We start from the raw sequence: 15,425 nt of genomic DNA, 5'->3' as shown, positions 1-15,425 counted from the left end.
CTGGAACTTCCAGCCTCCAGGAATGTAAGAAATAAATGTCTGTTGTTTAAGCAGCCCTGTGTGTTGTGTTTGTTATGGTAGCCAAGTTATGACGTCTTGCGTTTATGGGGCCTTAAGGAGTTAATGTCCCAGGAAGAGGGGACTGCACCAGGGTCCCTCTGCAGGTGAGCTGCTCTGCATGCAGGGGCTCCAGACAGGCCAGTTTCAGGGGCAGCTGCAAAGTGATTCCTTCCAAACCATGCACTCTTGCATGCCCTGGACAGCAGGGCACATGTCCCTCTTTGGGGACCTCTGGTCTCAGCTGGGTTCTCTCAGGCACATGTGGAGTTGTGCCTTTGTGGTCGACACAAAGGTTGGGGTTCTCGGGCACACTGTGGGGGAGGCCTGAGCCGCCAGGCCTCCTGCAGGAAGGGCTGCCCTGTACCCCCCGCCCTTCCTGGGAAGGACCTGCCCGTGATTTTGTGAGCCGAGAATGTGACTCCGTTCTACTTCACACACAAGTTATTTCTGTACAGCTTTAAGATATGCTGAATTTTGCAGGAATAGAACAACAATGTGATTCTAGGAAAGCTTGTTCTCACAGTTACTCAGAACTTTACCAAGAATTCTCTGACATTTTGGAAAATCAAATCTCCTGGTAAAGTGGCTCAGAGTTTCTGAATTGCCAGTAAATGCACGAGGATTGCTGTCACCACAGTAATTCGAATTATATACAGTGATGCCTATTTGTCCTTGTTTTAAGACATCAAATATAAAGTTTGAATCGAGGTGAATGTTATCTGGTGAGGCTCTCTTCTTGGTTGTATGTGGCATCTTCTCCCTGTGTCCTCATGTGGAGAAGATGTGAGGAAGCTCTCTGAGGTCTCTTTTATAAGGACACTAATCCCATGATAGGGATTCCACCCTCATGACCTAATTACTTCCCAAAGGCACCACCTCCTAATAGCATCACCTTGGGGATGAGGATTTCAACATGTGAATTTTGGAGGGACACAAGCATTCAGCCAAGAACAACTACAAACTGTATGATTCCATTTACATGAAATGTCCAGAACAGGCAAATCCACAGAGACAGGAAGTGGGTTAGTGGTACCACAGGCTAGGGGAGGGGGAAGGGGGGGGTCTCCTTTTGGGGGGATCAAAAGAAAACAAATACGGATCACCTAAGGGCACAGAAACTTACATAATCTGTTATCAAAAGGAGCACTTCTAACAGAGAGAGATCAAATTCCAGTCTTGTATTACCTTAACAAAATCCATTTACTTAGTTAACTTCAATCTAAATTTAGTTAATCCTGACCATGTATAAAACTTTCTCAGTGGGGCTTCCCTGGTGGCGCAGTGGTTGACAGTCTGCCTGCCAATGCAGGGGACGCGGGTTCGAGCCCTGGTCTGGGAAGATCCCACATGCCGCGGATGGGCCCGTGAGCCACAACTACTGAGCCTGCGCGTCTGGAGCCTGTGCTCCGCAACAAGAGAGGCCGTGATAGTGAGAGGCCCGCGCACCGCGATGAAGAGCGGCCCCCGCTTGCCACAACTAGAGAAAGCCCTCGCACAGAAACGAAGACCCAACACAGCCATAAATAAATAAATAAATAAAAATAATTAAACTATTAAAAAAAAAAAAGAAAAAAAGATGGCAGAGGTAATGGTTTCTGAGAAGATCAGATAGGACATTTGTATCTGAAAGATACAGGCAAGTTTTTCCTCGGATGACTTTGTTTCCCCTTTGTTTAATATTTACAAGCCTCTTAAGATCACCTGTATCTATTAGAAAATCAATAAACTTGTTCCCCACTGTCAACGTTACCCGGGCTCCTGTGGGGAAATCAGAATTGGACGCCTCAAGTCCACGGAAGTCCCCTGGCCTCTTACAGGATATCGGGGCAAGGGAAATTGCCCTGCTGCAGAAGTGGCTCCCGGTCCAAACTGGGTGCCCTGTCAGGTCTTACGTGGTGATACTAAACCAGGTCCCTGTGCCCCAGGGGTTACCATAGAAACTTCTATTTGATCCCCATGGGTAGGGGAAACAGAAAGCGGGGAATATGTTGGCAGCGTGTGGAACAACTGCCGGTGCAGCCTGCTCGGCCACTGGGGGAGCTGGATAGGCTGGAGTGGGGGGGGGTTAAGTTTTGAAATGACATGTCCCCACTCTCATTTTCTCCCTCTTCCCTTGTAGAACAGGTTTTCCTCCATGTTTCCTTTCAGACCGCTGCACCATAAGGGGGCAGCCCTCTGACTCCTTTTCCCCCTGATGCAACAGCATAAATACTCCTACATATGGAACCTTATCTCTTTTCCCTGCTCTTCTGCAGAACATTTCTAACTGCAAGATTGTATAATAATTGAGTGAGCCATTCAGGGGCCATCGTTCTTGTGATCCTAACATATATTGGGTCCACACCCTATTACAATAGTATATCATGTCTTTCTTAGTCATAGGCTCACGGCTATGTTTTGCCCATTTATCTAATATATTCCCCAAAAGGCTCTCCTTCAGGATAGATGGAGTATTTTCCACTTTCAAAAGTTTGATAACACCAAGACACAAAAGGCGCAAATTCCAACACAAAAGGCACAAACAAACTCTAGCACTGATGCACACAAAACCAAGACAAAACCAAAGAACTAGTTCCCAGATCAGGTAGACTTACCCTACAAAACCAACGAACTAGTTCCCAGCGAACCGGTTCCCAGAATCAGGTAGAGTCTAACGATTCTCCCCTGCAGCAGGGTACCCAACCAGACTGGCTCATCCCATAAAGGAAAATCCCAGATTGAGGGGGGAATATGTTCCCGGCGTGCATGCCGGAGTGACTTACCCTCCAGAATCAAATCGAGCCCGTCAACGCGTAGCCCCAAATGGAAGTTGGTCGGTTCCTGGCCTCAACCGCCAAGCGCTGGGGTAGCTGGTGCCGTTTCAGGGAACTCTGAAGGGAAGATCCTCAGGACAAACTGTCCTGGCAGCTGCTAGGGCCTTGTCCCAATATTCCCTGATGGGGGCCGGCTAGCCAAGAGCAGCAAGCCTCCTGCGGGCTAAGCCAAGTGCGTTACTGAGTCCAAGCTCGCTCTGTTCGCCACACAACAGGCCAACGAATCGGAGACAAGGTGCTGAGGCAGGGAATAAGACTTTGTTTGGAAAGCTGGCAGACCGAGAAGATGGCAGACTACTGTCTCTGAAAAACCAACTTCTCGGGGTTTGGATGCCAGTTTCTTTTATAGAACAGAGAGGGGGAGGAGATGAGGAAGTAAAGTAAAAAGGCCGTAAGATTTGCAAATGTCCCCTGGAATGGCCAGCCTCTGGAGGGGATGTGTTCATTTCTTCTTTCTTGCAGCCAGCCACAAGGGGACAGGGTCAGGATGTACAAAGGCACTTTGGTTTAACATTCAGGCAGAGGGGCAGGGTTCCCTGAGGCAGACCATTCTGTATGATTATAATAACAAAAGCAATGAAAAGCGAAGGTTAAAGTCAAAGAAACAGATCAGACTTGGAGTCTGATTTAGCTCTTCCCTGTTACAGGGGTGGGGAGCTTTGTCAGGGCCTGATGGAGGAAGCAGGCACAAGATCGGGCTTGGGCCAGGGCTGTGGGTGTAGAGGGGAACTAGCCTGGGGACTGGCCACAGACTCTGGAGGACGAGCTGACAGTCACTGGGGCACAAAGAGAGTGGGAGCCAGGGAGGGGCCAGTGTTACCAAACCAAACTTGGTTCCACGCACCCATGCGTGGTAAAGCCAGTCTACTGACACCAGGTTGTGGTGAAGGGAAGTGCAGCGTTAACTGTAAAAGCGCCAATACACGGAGGACGGGTAGCTTGCTCCAAAAACCGAACTCCCTGAAGGGTTTCAGCAAAGCAATTTTAAAGGCCAGGTGAGGGAAGCGGGTCGCAGGGTAAGTGATCATCTGGTGCACAGTTCTCTGACTGATGGTGAGGTAACAGGGCGGCTAACATTATAAAGTCTTAGGCACCAGTAGCTCTGGGGCTAGGTGTTCATGATCATCAAGTAGTTAATTTCTTCCATTTGGTGGTGGTTTTAGTATCTGTGAAACTCGGGAAGTGTGCATCAGATACTATTAGCTAGGTACTTCATAGAGGAGTTACAACAAAGGATATGAAGGAGGGGTCTGTCCCAGGAAGACCCCATAGGGTCCTGCTTGGTTACAGCAGGTGTCTGGGCTCAGCAACCAGGGAAGGTGGGTACCTCCTGGGTGTGGGGAGCTGCAGGATCCCAGCCCTCTGAGGGGCCTCTTAGCCCCCAAGGTGAGATGGGGATGCAATGGCTGGACAGCGCCATCTGTCCTGGAAGAGGGGTCCAGGCTGGAAATGTCACTGGAATCATCGCAGGGAGAAAGAGGAAAGGCCAGGCGGAAGCAGGTGTGTCACAGCAGACTATGTGCAGTTGACTGTGGTCCTGATAGAAGCAACTCAGAGCCAGAAAGGAGTGGCCATCAGGGGTTCAGCTTCATTCTCTTGTTCCTTTGTAAAACTGCTATGACAGTTTGAAACACCACCAGGAGACTTCTGGGCCCAGTGCTGCCATGGCTTCATCAAAGGGGCCCGGGTGGAAAACAGAACCACTGCAGGCCCTGCTCATGTCCACATTGGGAATGAATCCCTTCAGGGCATCAGGGCTCACAGACTTCAGTGAACCTCTGCCCTCAGGACTGGTCTTCCTCCTTGCTCTCACCTGGTCAGAGGCTCAGGAACCCACATCCTGGCTCCACCCCACCCCCAGGACTGAGTAGTATTCCACTGCATATCTGTACAACATCTTCATTTTTCTGTCAGTGGACAATTTGGTGGTTTCTCTGTCTTGGCTTGTAAATAGTGCTGCCCTGAAAACAGGGGTACACGTGTCCTTTCCAATTATGATTTTCTCTGGATCTAAGCCCAGGAGTGGGACTGCCGGATCCAATGGGAACTCTATGTTTTGGTTTTTAAGGAACCTCCATACTGTTCTCTACAGTGGCTGCACCAACTTGGATCCCCACCAACAGTGTAGGAGGGTTCCCTTTTCCGTATGCCCGGTCCAGCATTTATTCTTCATAGATTTTTGTTGGCGATGGCCCTTCTGACCAGTGTAAGGTGATACCTCATTGTAGTTTTGATTTTCATTTTTTTAATAATTAGTGATGTTGGATGTCTTTCCATGTGCTTATTTTTTATACAGTGTGAATAAAATTTTCCTCTTGCAATTGGCTTTTTGGAAGTCGGCCCTGTTTTGAATTCTTTTCCGATGATTTACCCCAAGGCATTTCTTGAGGGCAGGTGACATTTAGAGCCCTGCAGGCCTTGTGAAGATTAAGTGCCCATCAGCACCGGTTTTAAAGTTGTTGTTATGGGAAATGGCCACAAGGCGGCAGCATTTATCATGCCCAACTCTGGTTACTCGGGCACCAGAGACTGAGGGAAAGTCCTCTTCCAGGATTGTCAATTAGGGTGGAACGTGCCTGAAGAAACACCCGAGGCTTGTGTCTCATTGTTTCTTCCCCCTTACCTTTTATCCCCGGGACAAATCCCAACTCCTGAAACAACACTCTGCTGAGGGTGCTGTCATCCATAGGTGGGGCGACCCTAAGGAAGGAGGCTGGAGGTGGGAACCCCACCACCAGGAGACGTGGAGCCCAGGAAACCTTTCAAAGCTCTTCCAGCCCTGAGGCTCCATCATCCTTTGGGTGCACTAGGCTTGCTTTCGCTGTAGGAGGGCCCACCTGGATCTAGAGATTGTGGGCTCACGCAGAGGGGAACAGGCACTCCAGGGGCTCACTGGCTGGCTCACTGGCATCCTCACTGGCTCACTGGCATCCTCACTGGCTCACTGGCACATCTTCCCCGGCTCACTGGCACATCCTCCCCAGCTCCCTCAGCCCCACGACAGCCCAGCTTTGGGACACAAGCCTGCTGAGGCTCCAGGGATGTGACACCAGCCCAGATCACCAAGGACTGAGGGGAATAGAGTCAGCATTTCTTTCTTTTCTTTCTTTTTTTTTAATGTTTATTTTGAATTGGAGTATATAGGTGATTTACAATGCTGTGGGATTTTTTTAAGGTATACAGCCACTTGATTCACTTATACATAGACACATATGTGTTTCTTTTGGGGTTCTCTTCCCATATTGCTTATTACAGAGTGTTGAGTAGGGTTCCTTGTGCTATACAGTGGGTCCTCATTGATTATTTTATAAATAGTAGTGTGCATATGTTAATCTCAACCTGCTAATTTCTCCCCGCCCCGCACCTTTCCCTTTTGGTAACCATAAGTTTTCTTTCTAAGTTTGTGAGGTTGTCTCTGTTTTGTGAAGAAGTTCACTTGTATTCATTTTTACGTTCCACCTAGAAGTGATATCATATGATACTTGTTTTTCCCTGTCTCACTTACTTCATTTAGTATGATCATCTCTACTTCCTTCCCTGTGGCTGGAAATGGCATTATTTCATGCTTTTTTATGGCTGAGTAATATTCCATTCTGTTTATGTACCACATCTTCTTTATCCATTCATTTGTCCTTCTACCCTTAGGTTGCTTTCTTGTCTTGGCTATTGTACCTAGTGCTGCCATGATCGTGGTGGTGCAGGTGTCTTAAAATTTTGGTTTTCTCCAAATCTATGCTCAGGCGTTGTTTTGATGGGTCACATGGTACTTCTATGTTTAGCTTCTTAAAGAACCTCCATACTGTTCTCCATAGTGGCTGTACCAATTTACATTTCCACCAACAGTGAAGGAGGTTTCCCTTCTCTCCACACCCTCTCCAGCATCTACTGTAGATTTTTTGATGATGGCCATTTTGACCGGTGTGAGGTGATACCTCATTGGACTTCTGATTTGCATTTCTCTAATAATTAGTGATGCTGAGCATTTTTCCATGTGCTTTCTGGCCATCTGTATGCCTTCTTTGGAGAAATGTCCATTTAGATCCTTGGCCCATTTTTTTATTCAGTTGTTTGTTTTTTTGATATTGAGCTGCTTGAGCTGTTTGTACGTTTCAGAGATGAATTCCTTGTGGGTATCTTCCTTTGCAAATAATTTTTCCCATTCTGAGGGTTGTCTTTTTTGTTTGTTTATGATTTCCTTTGCTGTGCAACCACTTTGAAGTTTAATTAGGTCCCATTTGTTTATTTTTGTTTTATTTTTCATTATTCTTGGAGGTGTATCATAAAAGAATTTGCTGCGATTTCTGTCAAAGAGTGTTCTGCCTATATTTTCCTCAAGAGTTTTATAGTATCCATCCTTACTTTTAGATCTTTAATTTATTTGGAGTTTATTTTTTTGTGTGGGGTTAGGGAGTATTGTAATTTCATTCTCTTTTTAATTGTTTAAGGAACCTCCACACTGTCTGCCACAGTGGCTTTTACCAATTTATATTCCCAGCATCAGTGTAGAAGGGTTCCCTTTTCTCCACACCCTCTCCAGCATTTCTTGTTTGTAGACTTTTTGACAATGGCCATTCTGACCGGTGTGAGGTGATAACCTCCTTGCAGTTTTGATTTCCACTTCTCTAATCTTTAGCGATGTTGAAATCTTTTCATGGGATTTTTTTTTTTAAAGAGTGTGAGTAAAAGTTACCTCTTTCAACTGGCTTCTTGAACATCTGCCCTGTTTTGAATTCTTTTTTGATGACCTACCCCAGGACGTTTCTTGAGGGCAGGTGTTTTTTTAACTTACAGCCCTGCAGGCCTTGTGAATATTAAGCGCCCATCAGCACAGGTTTTAAAGTTGGTGTTACGGGATAACGGCCGCAAGGCAGAAGCATTACTTCAGGCCCAACATTTTTTTTTCTTTTGTAATTTCATTTTTATTTTATATTGGAGTAGAGTTGATTTCTGATGTTGTGTTCATCTTAGGTGTCCAGAACCTTGATTCAGTTATACATAGACATATATGTATTTTTTTCAGGTTCTTTTCCCATATAGGATATTACCGTGTTTTCAGTAGAGTTCCTTGTGCTATTCTATAGGTTCTTTTTGATTATCTGTTTGATATATGTTAGTGTGTATCTGTTAATCCCAACCTCCTATTTTATCCCTCTCCCTACCTTTTCTTTTTGATCATCAGAAGTTGGTTTTCTAAGTCTGTGAGTCTGTATCTGTTCTGTAAAGTAGTTCATTTGTAGGAATTTATAGATTCCACCTGTAAGTGACATCTTAGGATATTTGTCTTTCTCTTTCTGACTTACTAAACCTACTATGATTATCTCTAGGTCCATAGGTGACTGCAAAAGGCATTACGTCATTTTTTTCATGGCTGAGTCATATTCCATGTGTACATGTCTCACTTCTTTATCCATTCATCTGTCGATGGACATGTTGTCTGCTTCCATGCCTTGGCTATTGTAAATAGTGCTGAAGTGCACGCTTGGGTGCACGTGCCTTTTCGAATTCTGCTTTTCAATGCATATACTCTTAAACCTGGGACTGCCGGATCATACAGTAGCTCTCTTTTCACCTTTTAAAGGCACGTCCATAGTGTTCTCTATAGTGGCTGTTACCAATTACATCCCACCAGCACCATAGGAGGGTCCCCTTTACTTAACCCCTACTTTAGCATTTATTGTCTGTAGTCTTTTAGATAATGGCCATTTTCACTGGTGCATGGGGGTATCTCTTGGTAGTTTTGATTGGCGAGTCTCTAGTAATTTGCCATGATGAGCGTCATTTCATGTGCTTTTTAAAAAATGGAGTGAGTTGTACATAGTTGTTGATATTTTCTTCTTGATAGTTTGCCCTGTTTTTAATTATTTTCGATTACTTGCGACCAGAAATTTTTTGAGGGCAGGTATAATTTAGAGCCCAGCAGTCCTTGTGAATATTAAGCGCCAATAAAGCAATAGTTTTCAGATTGCTGTGGCCAGAAATGTCAACAAGACGGCAGGATTTCTTTGCGCCGAACTCTGGTTAGTCCGTCTCCTGGAGCCTTAGTAGAAGTCCTCCTTTGGGATTGTAATTTGAGTGGAAGTTTCCAGAACAAACACCCAATAGCTCGTGTCTCATCAGGTCTTCTTTTTATTAATTTCTATTTTTCATTGGAGTAACACTGATATGCAATGTTGTCTGTGTTGTAGGTGTACACAAACTTTCTCATTTATACACACACACATATCTAATCATCTCTGGATTCTTTTCATATAGATTATTACAAAGTGTTGACAGACATCCCTTGGTATATATAGGTCCTTGTTGATTATCTATTTTATATGAAAGAGTTTGTGTTTCTTAATCCAATCTTCAGAATGTATCAATTGCCCCCTTCTTTAAACTTAGGTAACATTTATTTTTTTTTAAGTCTCTGAGACTGTTTATGATTTCTCAATTATTTTATTCATGTGCATTTTAAGATTCTGCCTATAAGTGACACCTTCTAATATTTGTCTTCCTTGTTCTGACTTACTTCACTAGTTTAATTATCTCTAGGTTTCTCTATGTTCCTGCAAACGGCATTATTTCATTCTTTTTCATGGCTGAGCCATACTCCATGTGTACAGGCACCACTTCTTCTCTATCCATCCATCTGTCCATGGACATTTTGTGTGCCTCCACGTCTTGGCTCTTGTAAATGGTGCTACAGTGCACGCTTGGGTCCATGTGTCTTTTCGAATTCCGGCATTCTCCGCATATAGTCTTAGGGGTAGTACTGCCGGATCATACTGTAGCTCTATTTTACCTCTTAAAGGCACTTCTGTAATGTTCTCTAGAGTGGCTGCTACCATTTACATCCATAAAAGGGTTCCCTTTACTCCCTGCCCTCTCTACCATATATTCATTGCAGATTTTTGATGATGGCGTTGCACTCTTGCAAGTGGAACCCTCGTTGTAGTTCTGATTAGCACGTGTCTGCTAATTGCTATGTTGAGCATGTTCTTATGGGCCGTTTTTATTCATAATCAGTGTGAGCAGAATTTACCTGTTGAAATTGCCTTCTTGAAAGTGTGCCCTGTTTTCAAATATTTTTGAACACTTAGGTCTGGACATTTTTAGACGGCAAGTATAATTTAGAGTCCAGCAGTCCTTGTGAATACTAAGTGCCCAGAAGCAATCATCTGGAGGTTGCTTCTGAGGGAAATGCTCATAAGGCGCAGTATTTCCTCGGGCCCAACTCTGGTTAACCCAGCAACCAGAGCCTTAGGGGAAATCATTTTGGGGGTTGTAAATTAGAGTGGAATGTGCCAGAACAAACAGGCAAATCTTGTGTCTCATTACCAATTCTTTAATTAGATTAATTTTTAGTTTTTTATGGCAGTAGCATTGATATACAATGTTGTGTATGTTGTAGGTATAGAGAATCATTTTCAGTTATACATATACAGATATCTATGCATGTTCGGCTTTTTTTCCCATATAGGTTATTAGAGAGTGGGAAGTCTAATTAGAGAGTGTCGATAGACTTCCCAGGTATAAATAGGTCCTTGTTGATGATCTATTTTATATGAAAATAGTTTGTAATGGTTAAGCACATCCTCCTAATTTATCTCTTGACCCCTTAAGTACCCTTTGGTAAACACAGGATTACTTTCTAAGTCCCTGAGTCTGTTTATGTGTTCTCAATTATTTCAATGGTGGGTATTTTTAGATTCCACCTGTAAATGATATCATATAATATGTGTCTTTCTGATTCTGACTTACTTTACCTGGTATGATTATCTCTAGTTTTCTGTATGTTCCTGCAAATGGCATTATTTCATTCTTTTACATGGCAGAGCCATACACCATTGTGTACATGTATCACTTTTTTTTAATCCGTTCATCTGTCCATGGACATTTTGTATGTCTGCACATCTTTTGTATCAGTGCACGCATGGGTCCATGTGTCTTTTTGAATTCTGGTATTTTCTACATATAGTCTTAGGCACTACCTAAGTAGCACTGCCGGATCATGTGGTGGCTATATTTTTAACTTTTAAAGGCACTTCCGTAATGTTCTCTATTGAGGCTGTTACCATTTACATCCCACCAGGACCATAAAGTATTTCCTTTCCTCCTTGCTCTCTCCACCATTTATTTATTCATTGTCGATTTTTGATGATGGCCTTCCCAACCGGTGCAAAGTGATGTCTCGTTGTAGTTCTGACTTGCATGTCTCTGCTAATTTCTATGTTGAGCATGTTCTTATGGGCTGCTTTTATTCATAATCAGTGTGAGTACAATTTACCTGTTGAAACTGCCTTCTTGAAAGTGTGCCCTGTGTTCAATTATTTTTGAACACTTAGGCCTGGACATTCTTTGAGGCCAAGTATCATTTAGAGCCCGGCAGTTCTTGTGAATATTAAGTGCCCATAATCAATCATTTTGAGTTTGATTATCGGGAAATGGCCACAGGGTGGCAGGATTTCCTCCGGCCCCACATCTTGCCCCAGCAAACAGAGCCTTAGGGGAAATCCTGTTTGTGGCTTGTAAACTGAAGAGGAGTGTGCCAGAACAAACACCCAAATCTTGTGTCTCATTATCAATTTTTAAATTAGATTAATTTTTAGTTTTTATTGGAGTAACAGTGATATACAATGTTGTGTATGTTGTAGGTATAGGGAATCATTTTTTGTTATACATATAGAGATATATATGCATGTTTGGCTTCTTTTTCTCATATATATTATTAGAGAGTTGATAGCCCTACCTTGGTATACATACATCTTTGTTGAATATCTGTTTTATATGAAATAGTTTGTATTTGTTAATCCCATCCTCCTAATTCATCCCTTGTCCCCTTCTGTCCCCTTTGGTATCCATGTTTTTTTTTTAAGTCCTTGAGTCTGTTTATGTTTTCTCAATTATTTCAATGGTGTGTATTTTAAGATCCCACCTATTAGTGATATCATATAATATTTGTCTTTCTGATTCTGACTTACTTTACTTACTATGATTATCTCTAGTTTTCTCTATGTTCCTGCAAATCGCATTATTTCATTCTTTTACATGGCAGAGTCATATACCATTGTGTACATGTATCACTTTTAAAAAATTTGTTCATCTGGCCATGGACATTTTGTTTGTCTCCATGTCTTTGTGATCAAATTTACTCCGATAAAAATACAAATTTAATTTAAAGAATTCAAATGAGAACTAATGAGATATAAGCTTTTGGGGGTTTGTCCTGGCACATTCCACTCTAATTTACAACCTAGGAACAGGACTTCCAGGAAGGGTCTGTTGCCATAGTAACCAGAGCTGGGAATGGAGAAATCATGCAGACTTGTGGCCGTTTCCCACGATAGCAGCTTTCAATCCAGTGCTAATGGTCACTTAATATTCACAAGGACTGTAGGGCTGTAAATGACACCTGCCCTCAAAAAATATCCTGGGGTCTGGACTGACAAAAAATTTCAAAACAGGGCAAACTTTCAAGCACATAATTTCAAGAGGTAAATTTTTCTCGCTGTAATTTTTAAAGAAAAAAAAAGGACATGGAAAAAGGGTCAATATAACGAATAATTACAGTCATGCAAATCCAAACAACAAAGAGGTATCACCTCACAGCAGGCAGAATGGCAATCAGCAAAAAGCCTACAAACAATAAATGCTGAAGGGGTTGTGTAGAAATGCGTGCCCTCCTATGCTGCTGGGGATATGTAAACTGGTAATAGCAACTAATGAGAAAAGAACGGAGCTGCCTTTAAGAGGTAAAAATTGAGCTAGCATATGATCCAGCAGACCTATTACTGGGCCTATAACCCGAGAAGACCAGAATGGATAAGGCAGAGGCACCCAAAAGAGCACAGCAGCCATATTTACAATAGCCAAGACATGGAAGCAACCAAAATGTCCATCGACACATGAATGTACAAAGAAGTGGTACATGTACACAGTGGAATATTAGCCGCTAAAAAGGATGAAATGATGTCCTTTTCAGCACCATAGACGAGCCTAGAGATAATCATACTACATGAAATCAGTCATAAAGAGAAAGACAAATATGCTATGACATCATTTATAGGTGTTATCTAAAAATTGATACCAATGAACAAATTTCCACAGTTACTTACTCTGTTAAATAAAAATTAAATTAAAAAAAAAAAGGAAGCAAGAAGTAATGAGGCATAAGCTTTTGGGGTTTGTCCTGGCACTTTACACTCCAATTTACAACCTCGGAACACAACTTCCAGGAAAGTTCTTTTTCCCTAATAACTAGAGTTGGGAATGTAGTAATCCTGCCGCCTTGTGGCCATTTCCCGCAACAGCAGCTTTAAACCTAGTGCTAATAGTCACTTCATATTTCCAAGGACTGCTGGGCTGTAAACGATACCTGCCCTCAAAAAATGTCCTGAAGTCGGTAATGGAAAAAAAATTCAAAACAGGTCAAATTTTCAAGAAGAAAATTTCAAGATGTAAATTTTACTCACACTTAAAATAAAAAAAAGGACATGGCAAAATGCTCAATATCACGAATTATTAGAGACACAGAAATCCTAACTACAAAAAGGAGGGGAGAAGGAATGATACACATGCCCTTGGGTGTTTGTCCAGGCACATTCCACTCTAATTTCCAACCAGGAGAAGGACTTTCCCTAAGGCTCAGTTTGCCCCAATTACCAGAGTGGGGCATGAAGAAATCCGGCAGGTTTGTGGCTGATTCCTGAAACAACAACATGAAAACTGGTGCTTGGGGGTCCTGCATATTCACAAGGCCTTCAAGGCTGTAAATGACACCTGTGTCTTGGGGTTAGTTTTGGAAAACAAATTCAAAACGAGGCAGAATTTCAGGAACCAGATATCAAGATGTAAATTTCCCTCACAGAGATTTTATATATATTTTTAAAAAGCACACCAGAAGCTGCTCAACATCAGAAATTGTATGCTAATGCAAAAAAGACTACAACGAGGTATCACCTCTCACCAGTCAGAATGACCATCACCACAAAGTCTCTGGAGAGAGTGAAGAAAAGGGAACCATGTTACACTGTTGCTGGGAATGAAATATGCTAACATATGCTAACAGGCACTCTGGAGAACAGTATGAAGGGTCCTTAAAAATAGAAAAATAGAGCTACCTTAGGATCCAGCAAAACCACTCCTGGGTGTAAATCTGGGGAAAACCAGAAATCGACAAGACACATGCACCACAATGCTCACTGTAGCCCTGCTTACAAGAACCTAGACTTGGAAGCAATGAAAGTGTCCATCAAAGGACGAATGGATAAAAAACATGTTGTACATATATACAATGGAATATTACTCAACTATGAAATGAATGAAATAAGGTCATTTGCAGCAACTCGGATGGACCTTGATACACATACTAAGTGACATAAATCAAACAGAGAAAGGTAAATTTCATATGATATCACTTACAGGTGGAATCTAAAAATTGATACAAATGAACTAACTTACAAAACAGAAACAGAGGAACAGACTTAGAAAACAAACTTCTGGCTGCCAAGGAGAAAGGTGGGGGGAGGGAGGCATAAATTAGGAGGTTTTAATTGGCATACATACCCTTATATAGAGAAAACAGATAATCAATAAGGACCTACTGTATAGCACAGGGAACTTGACTCAACACATTATAATTTCGTCAATGGAAAAGGAATCGGAAAAAGAATATATAGAGGTCTCCGTGTAAGTGACTCCAGCTGCTGTACAACAAAAAGAAGCACAACATTGTAAATCAGCTGTACTCCATTATATGATTAACATTAAATTAGCAAAACAAACAAACAACAACAACAACAAAAAAAGAGAAATGGTTACTAAATTGGTTCAGGCCCAGTGACCCAACACAGCCTCACATCCCTGGAGCAAGCGCTGGCTTGGCTCTCAAGGCTGCGTTGCCAAACGGCTGAGGGAGCTGGTGAGGATGTGCCAGCCAATGCAGCCCCACGGGAGTTGTACTGCCTGATCCCCACTCCATGTGTCCAAAATCTCCAGGTGCAGGGGAGCCAACCTACACCTAAACATGCCTGGGACACCCTAAGGATGGTGCACCCTCTGGGCAGGAAGACAGATGAAAATTCACCTAGTCTCCACATCTCCTGGTGGTGGGGTTCCCACCTCCAGCCTCTTTCCTTGGAGTCTCCCCACCTGGGGAAGACAGCACCCTCCAACAGCCAGTTTTGCACAGCTTGGTATTTGTCCGGGGATGAAGGGTAAGGGAGGTAAGGAATGAGACACAAGCCCTGGGGTTTTTGGACAGGCACAGGCCACTCTAATGTCCAGTCAGGAAGAGGACTTTCCCGAAGGCTCAGGTTGCCCCAGTAACCCGAGTGGGGCTTGAAGAAATCCTGTCCCCTTATGGCCATTTCCTGAAACAACAACTTGAAAACCGGTGCTCAGGGACACTGCAGCTCACAATGCCTGCAGGGTTGTAAAGGACACCTGCCCTCGAAAAATGTCTTGGGGTAAGTAATCGAAAAGGACTTGAAAACAAGGCAGAACTGCAGGAACCGGATTTCAAGAGGTAGATTGGACTCGACATTAAAGTCGAGTCATTGGACATCGCCA

The sequence above is a fragment of the Eubalaena glacialis genome, chromosome 1, assembly GCF_028564815.1.
Source record: "Eubalaena glacialis isolate mEubGla1 chromosome 1, mEubGla1.1.hap2.+ XY, whole genome shotgun sequence".
Taxonomy (NCBI): domain Eukaryota; kingdom Metazoa; phylum Chordata; class Mammalia; order Artiodactyla; family Balaenidae; genus Eubalaena; species Eubalaena glacialis.
Note: the sequence above shows the minus strand (reverse complement) of the source record.